Raw genomic sequence first — 7,739 nt, forward strand, 5'->3', positions numbered from 1 at the left:
TAATCAATATTTTGATCACTTCAATATCAGATTGACCCAAAAACTTATTGATCTAAATACAGTTTGGCTTTGAAAAAGGTAAAGATAATTAAGTTCCAGCTTTTTTCCATTATTTAATGAGAAAAAGTGCAGATCATGTATCCTCACACCTTCCAAACATTTTTTGTTTCAGTAAGCAATGGTGTCTAAGATTTTTAATATTTTTTCAGGAACTTCTTAGAGCAGGTAATTAAAAAAAAATCCATTAGTAAATGAGAAAAAGAGCAGATCATGTATCCTCACACCTTCCAAACATTTTTTGTTTCAGTAAGCAATGGTGTCTAAGATTTTTAATATTTTTTTCATGAACTTCTTAAAGCAGATAATTAAATTATGCAGGAAAACTATTGTTGATAGTCACGTGAGCTGCTCATGTTTTTGTAGGATCCTTTAGTTTTTTTACGATAGCTAACAGAAGAATGAAAATTGTTCACCTTTAAATACTTGAAGGATGTTTTACGCTAAGAATGATACTTTAAGGATGTAGATTAAGTTTGGGGTATAGTTTAAGGATGTTTTTGGCCAAAAACTCCACCAAGGGGTCTCAAACATTCTTCAATGTGCTATTTTTTTCAAAATTTTAATTGACTATGGGTGCGTTCACATATTTGGTAGAATGGAAAATGTTTTCTAGAAAAATTATGGGGCCGGGTTCTATCTTCCCACTTTCGTTATTGTTCAACCTTGCAGACAAATCAAGGTCACTAGGACTTTCATTTACTTCGTGTTATGCTTCTGCTCTTCACTCCTCAGTATTTGAAAACTAAAGGATCTAGGTGCATGGATTTGATGATTTTAATGTAAGTAAGTACATCGTGTGTGTGTGAATAATGTAAGTAAGTACATCGTGTGTGTGTGAAACTATTTAGTAAATTTATGTTTAGAATTATTCTTCAGCAACTTTATAGTGAATTACATAGATTTCAGTTTTGAGTTATCACTAGTTATTTGTAATCAATATGTCTAAGTTTTATACGAAAACCAACACAGTACAGCCAGTCTTATAAATCTAAATTGTATGAATTTTAACCTTGCATATACAATCAGGTTGACGCAGGGCCGTCTTAACCACTAGGTCACTAAAACCATCGCTTGGGGCCCCATATTTTTGGGGGCCCACAATTTAAAAGAAATACTTATATATATTATTAAAAAAATTATATGTACTTTTAATTTCTAAAAAAAAACATGTAAGAAGTATAAAAAAAATAAAAAATGACCATTAGTTTTCCCACTTTTTTAAGGGAATAAAACATTTTTTGGGAATAATTTCCTTAAGTGGGAAATTATGTTTTCTTATTTATCTCCTAAAAGTTTGACCCTATATTATTATTTACCTTATTTGACACCCAATTTTGGACCTCCACAATACAGATTAATCATCAAGCTTCTTTAATTTCAAACGATTTCAAATAATTAGTTTTAGGAAATAAAATAATAATAATTGATTTATTAGGAAAATATATTTTGGACTGGTTTAAGAGTCGCCACTTAATTTTTAAGAAAAATCAAGAAAACTATTCGTTTTTCACAAGACTAAAACAGGAATCTAGTGAAAAACTTGAAAGGGTTCGGGGTTCTTATTAACATTCTAGGAAGGTTTTAAAAGCACCTAGAATGTCCACTAATGTGGTTATCCGACGATTAACTTATTTGGCTAAAATAATTTTAATTTAACTCGACTTGCAAATTTGAACTATTTTATAGTTGAAACTAATTTAAAGGAGAAAAGGGGAAATATTGGGATATTACCTAAGTGAAATGTTTTTTGTAAACTTATTTATTATTTAAGTGAAGTAAAAGACGACTAATTTAGTTAAGTGATTAATTCAGAATGGTGTCTTTTAGGGATTTGAAGTTTCAAAACCTTAATACTAATTTTTTAACAAATAAGCACGTAATAGCAGTTAAATGAATAGGGAAAGAGAATTTGGGCCCAAGTCTGGATCTGTCCGCTTGGGCCAGTATTTGGGCCCATTTTCGTTTTGGGCCTTCGGCCCATTTAAGTCATTTGTACCTGTCCTAAACTAACATGAAATAAAATATTATTTGGGCCTTAGGCCCAATTTTCACCTGTCCTAAGTCTAAATTTGGTTCAAATAATGGGCTTGGGCCCATTTAAACTTTCCTCTATTCTGCTGCATTTCAAATGGACTTTGGGCCCATTTTTTTTTCCATTTGAGCCTGCTGGAAATCACTTAAGGTTTTGGGCCCCTATTTTGCCTTTGGGAATTTGTATACATTCAACGTATACCATTGTATACCACATGTATACAACATCCGAAACATGTATTTCATCTTTGACCCTGTGTTAAATCTTCCAACTTCACCCTTTTCAACCTGTACACCTTAGTCCGTTGGGACTTGAATTTTTAAATACGACTTGAGGAAATGCAATTTTGGGCCTCCGTGGCCCATGGGAATGAAAAAGAGGGGCACTAGAGCTCCATGAGCTCACTCAATATCACATGAAACAAGAAAAGGAAGAAAAAGGATTAATATCCGTACTAATAACTATGAAACTCATAAATAAGGCAAGATTATTCAATAAGAGGAACGACACACTTGATGGCATGGCAACAACACATTTGACAGTAATCTTAACACATATTCCACAGATGTTCATGTTCACAAATTAGAAGCTAGTCAATCAAACTTTCTCTTTCCCTCTTTTAATGACACAATTCCCAGGGGGAGATAAGCATAAACAAATTAAGATAATTAAACAGAACAAATTCAAACAATTTAAGTCGATTTGCAGATGCTTTCCGAGATAAAATGAGATACCAAACTAAAGGCGTTTAACTCAAAAAAAATAATAATATAGGCCATGGATTGCTAAAATAAACAGAGAGAAAGCCATACTGCTTAACACTTAAGGAGACACACTAAGAGAAGAATAAAAATAAAAATTAAATGGACAACTACATATTCCTAACTCTACATGCTCCCGGCCTATCAAAATACTAAAACAATAGTTTTTTTTTTAAAAAAAAAAAAACAAACATGCTAAGGTGGAAATAAAGTACAGATAGGTCCAAATCCAATGAAATTCAATTATGCAGATTTGATATAAAGAACATCAAATAATTCTGCTACTATTTAAAGCATGGATACAAGAGTAAATGTATAACCGGCTGTTTCAATGCCAATTTAATCATATTGAACAGATATCAAAGAATAAAAATAAATAAATAAATAAAAAATAAGAAATACATATACATATACATAGACATATACATATACATATACACATACATATACATATATACATATACGTAGACATGTACATATATATATACATATACATATATATATATAAATATATATATATATATATGTAAATACCAACAACTATAACAAATTAAAAGAAGCTTAAAAAAAAAGAATATAGGCAATACGATGAGATCAAACAATGATAGTAACCAACAGAGACACAAATTTCAGCACATCAAGTAAAGTCTTGCATAAAATAGAAAATTTCTAGGCTTGCAATCATAACTCCTAACAGTTATCCTTCATGATCCGGCACTTATTTCGAATCGTGCCATATGCAGTAGCAAATAATGAGGAGGCCTATGCTTGCATGCGAGTTAAGGTAAGCAGACACAAGATAGAAAGATTCACATAAATAGATTCGAGACTAAAGGCGTCACATATACAAAGGGTAAATCCCGACATCTAGATATCTGGACTCCTACATTTAGCTAAGAACAAATGGCGAATAATGAGATGATTAACCAGAAGCCTAAACAATGAAGGAGACGGATCCGACGACCCATATTTAAATCAAATAGACCTTCAATCAAAAGTAGAAGACAAAATAAGGAAGAAACATAAAAGAAATCTCGAGAACCCAAAAGATGTTCATCACATGATATCGAAATCGGAATAAGATACAGATGAGGGGAGGAGTGTTACCTTTTTTCGGGCAGCAAAGCTGAGACAATGGCGAACTTGGAGCGACTTCGGTACCAGCTTAGAACTTCAGAAATTCAGCAGGTTCCAAGTAACCCACAACTGAGGAGAGAAGTATATATTTAAGATGTATTTTCTTATATGAATTCTATAGCTTAATGACTCTTCTCTCTGTAAATCCTTGTGGAAATTTCCCAACCTCTTTTTCCAATATGTTCCCTAACTCCCAATTTTTCGGCCCCCTTTACAGTGAAGAAGGTAAAGTATTTATAGGGGAGAAATTAGGGTTCCAAATAGGGGGAAAAACGGATGAATTCGGGTGGAAATTCGAAATTCAAACGCCATAAATTTCTTGCACCAATTGGGATAAACACCTTTTTTTAAAAAAATTCGCCCCATTCCGGAAGAGGAAAGGGGAGATAAATGGTTGGGATCGCGTGAATAGATGAACGTTAGTGAGACGTCGTTCGCTTTGCCGTGTATATGTTGCTGCTGCCGTCGAGCATTTAATGGCTCTGTCGTTTTCCTGCTAGCGTGAAGACGCTGTTCTTACTCTGTTTGGTTGCTGCTGCTAATGAATGTTGCTTCTGGAAATTTCACGCTAGGTCCTCTTTTGGACAAAGATTTGGGCCGGGTTGGGTCTGGGGTGTTTTGGGCTGACAGTTGAGTAGAAATGGGCTGCTGAGGGATTATGCAGATGCTGGAAAATTGCACTAAATTGGGCTGAAAATCTGGCCCAATTTCAAGTCTCAAGTTAATTGGAACCTAAGCTAGGGATGACTATCTTTGCAAATTGCGAAAGAACTATTGAATTACCATCGCAAGCAAATTGAGTTGAAATTGTAGCCAAATTGAATTAAATATTTAGCCGAATGAGTTTAGTTGGTAATTCGGCTAAAACTAACAAGACGAATTAATAGAAATTAATTAATGAGTTTCTTAGTCTTAACGAAATAAAATAATTAACTTAATTATAACATAATTAATTTAAATATAAACGACTAAATAACCAAATGTTTAAACAAAGCTAAAATCCTTTTGAGACAATTTTTGAACATTCATAACAATACTAATTATATGCAAAATTATATAGAAGACATATTATTGTTTAAAATCATAAAAAGTGACAAATTATTTAAGATAACTTGCAAACTATATATATATATATATTATTTTATTTTTTTTCAAGATTTCTAAAATTAATTATTTTAAATCGTTTGAAAATTAAGAAGTTCGGAAATTAATTATATCGGGGAAGGTCAAAATTGGGTGTCAACAATAATAATAATAATAAATAAAATAGAATAAAAATCTTTTCAAGTCATTTTAAATAGCTAATCACTTATTTATAATTTTTAAATAATATATGTGTTACGTATGTAATTGGTACATTTTTTTAATAAGTATTCGAAAATGGTCTCAAAAAGATTTTAGTTTTACTTAAATACTCTATTAAATTAATTTTGTCTAAATTAGTAGTTTATATTTTGAGTCATTAGTTCATTAGGTTAATTATTTTGTTTCGTTAAAATTAAGAAGCTCGTTAATTAGTTATATTTATTCATTTCATTCTAATTACCTCAATTTGATCGAAATTGCAATTAATGTGGCTATGCGCTTAAGTCAAAAATTGACCCACATCTTGGCCCATTTTTCCAATTTCCGTTCACCCTTCCAACAACCCAACACCTCAAACACATTTCCAGATTACACAGCCCATTCCAATAATTTCCCAGCCGACCCCAATCCATTTTCCCTACCCGGCCCATTTTTTTTCCTTCACAAAAGGAACCCATTCCAGAAACCCACCAAACAATACAATATACGTACAGCAGTCCCAAATACAGCAAACAGTAGCCGAATGCCCCACCCCTGCGCTTTTCTCTTCTTCTCCGTGTGAACCAGACAGCAGCAGTGCACGTTCTCCTTCTCCCTCACGATTCAACAAACAGCAACGTCCACAACTTTCTCTGCAACAGCTGCCCACCTTGATCTTTTCATCTGGATTTTAGTGGATTTCGTTTGAAATCTTGTACAAAGAATAGTTTTCCCATCCTTGGGGAAAAAAAATTGAATTTGGGGATTCCATTGGAATTCCTGTTCTACCCTTACCCTTTCCGATTTCCCCCCCGAGAATTGAACCCAATTTTTCCCATCTATATAAACCTCTTCTACTTCACTGTAAAAGAAAAAGAGGGGAATTTTTTTTGGGAGAGCAAAAAATACTAAGATCAATTTAAGCAAAGTAGTCAAATACATACAAAAATACACTTCTAGAAAAGCAGAGGAGATACTTAGTTTCAGGGTCGAGTCAGACATTTCTGCCTATATATCTCAACTGTTGTTTGTGTTTGAGCCTTAGAGCGGTGGAATCGCTCTTCTCATCGTCCTAGTATCGCTGCACCGGAAAAGGTAATATTCTCGTCCTTTCCTTTCAGACGATGTATGTTCTGTTTTGTCACTATTAGCTTGTCTTGTTAGCTGTGATTAGCAATTCAGATTATTATTTTTTTAGTTCGAAACCATCTTCCGTAGATGGTTTCATCTTTAATCTGATATATGATGTTCGTAACTTACTTATTACTTCCGTTAATGTAAATAACATGAATTGAGTGCTTACTGTCTTATTTTTTTTATTTTTTCTCCATGGCATTTGTTCTTTAGGGATTAATATTAGCCGTTGTATTTATAGAATCTGTGTTCTAATAAGCGTTTGCTGCGTAGGCTACGTTATTTTGCATTTGCGAGTTGATGTATTTCAACTTTCTTACTAACTAAGGCCGAGTAAAAATGAATCAATAAACTGGTCGTTTACACTATGTTGGAGCATATGTTCTTCTATTAAATCCTCCATGTAAAGTGTTTTACCATGTTAATTTTACATATATGTCCTTATTATCTACACCCTTAAAACAAGCTAAAATGGAATTGTATTGTTTGTATCTAAGTTAGCTTGAATTCAATTAATGTTTAGTCGTCCTCTTCCTCCTTTCTCCATTATTGTTCGGGTTTCGTTGCTTCGCTGCCGAAGAGTGAGCTTTGCTCAAATCTTTACCTCCTTTACTTAGTAATTTTGTATAAGTGAATAGTCGTTTGCCATAAAGTTAGTATAGAATTGAGTTTCTTATTTATTTATTTATTTTAATTTTTCGGATTTTAGTTTGTTAGAGTTTCATCCTTGAAATTATTTGAAAGCGTGAATTTTTTTTAGTAGTAATCGCTCATTGTATGGCTTGCTGATTATTTAAGCCCCCATGTTAATCCCTTGTAGCTCTGTTATGTAATGTTTATGGCCTCTTTTTGAAGCAAAGGAAAAGATCAGATTATGCCTCATTGTTTTCCAATAACGTGTAAAAAAAAAAAGAGATTTTATAAGAGGCTCTGTGCCACGTTGTGTTATCAAATTTTACTATCTTTTTGTCCTAAAAGTGAAGATTTTATTGTAAGCAATCTATTGTCAACATACAGGGTGTGTTTGGTATGAAGGAAAACATTTTTCGGAAAATGTTTTCTAATTTTCTCATGTTTGGTTGGGTTAAATGTTTTGGAAAATGTTTTTCAAATCAACTCATTTTCCTCAAATTCAAGGAAAATGACTTCCCTTCAAAAATCAAGAAAAACATTTTCCAAAACTTTCCACCAATTTCAAATTACAACTTTTTTGTTGAAAAAATCAAAAAAAAAAATTGATGAAAAAGTAAATTTAAAGCTTATTTTAAAAAAATATTTTTCAACTTCAATTTTTTTATCCCACCCTCACCCGACCCACCCCCTCCCTCCAG

General features: G+C 32.6%; 1 long non-coding RNA gene across 1 annotated transcript in view; it reads left to right on the forward strand.

The window, feature by feature from the left end:
* Positions 1-5,795: 5,795 nt before the first annotated feature.
* The window catches only part of LOC107060888 (uncharacterized), a 4,966-nt gene continuing 3,022 nt past the window's right edge, over positions 5,796-7,739 (forward strand). The window contains exon 1 of the long non-coding RNA XR_001473597.1: positions 5,796-6,369. This is a non-coding gene — a long non-coding RNA (uncharacterized lncRNA). The remainder of the gene's footprint in view (positions 6,370-7,739) is intronic.

The sequence above is a fragment of the Solanum tuberosum genome, unplaced genomic scaffold (genome assembly GCF_000226075.1).
Source record: "Solanum tuberosum cultivar DM 1-3 516 R44 unplaced genomic scaffold, SolTub_3.0 scf00102, whole genome shotgun sequence".
In the NCBI taxonomy this organism is placed as follows: Eukaryota; Viridiplantae; Streptophyta; class Magnoliopsida; order Solanales; family Solanaceae; genus Solanum; species Solanum tuberosum.